This window comes from Tupaia chinensis, unplaced genomic scaffold (genome assembly GCF_000334495.1).
Source record: "Tupaia chinensis unplaced genomic scaffold, TupChi_1.0 Scaffold000333_1, whole genome shotgun sequence".
NCBI classification, from domain to species: Eukaryota; Metazoa; Chordata; class Mammalia; order Scandentia; family Tupaiidae; genus Tupaia; species Tupaia belangeri.
The window spans coordinates 2,647,401-2,647,767 of NW_006159827.1; positions in this window are offsets into that span (position 1 = coordinate 2,647,401).

Here is a 367-nt window from a genome sequence, read left to right on the forward strand (position 1 = left end):
GGAGGAAGTATTTGCAGTAAGGTTTACTAGGAGAGGGGCTGGTTTGGGGGGTCCCCAGGGAGGGGGCTGTGCTGAGGGTCCTGGGAGGGGTAGGTAGTTTGAGGCCTCTTGGGGACACTCCTCCCATGGAGAGGTGGCTGGGTAGGGTGTCCCAGTCCGGGAGGGAGCAGACTGGTTATGACCCTCCCGTCTCCCCTAGTGGAAGCGGGTGAACATCTCAAAGAACTGGCGCTCGGGGCACGGGGAGGGGGGCGTGTTGGCGGCGGAGATGGGGAAGATTCTCGCTCATTTGCAGTGGCTCGGAGGGGGTACCTCAAACGAGGATTTCTGGGGTGGTGGAGGAGCACCCTGGCGACAGCAGGTTGTG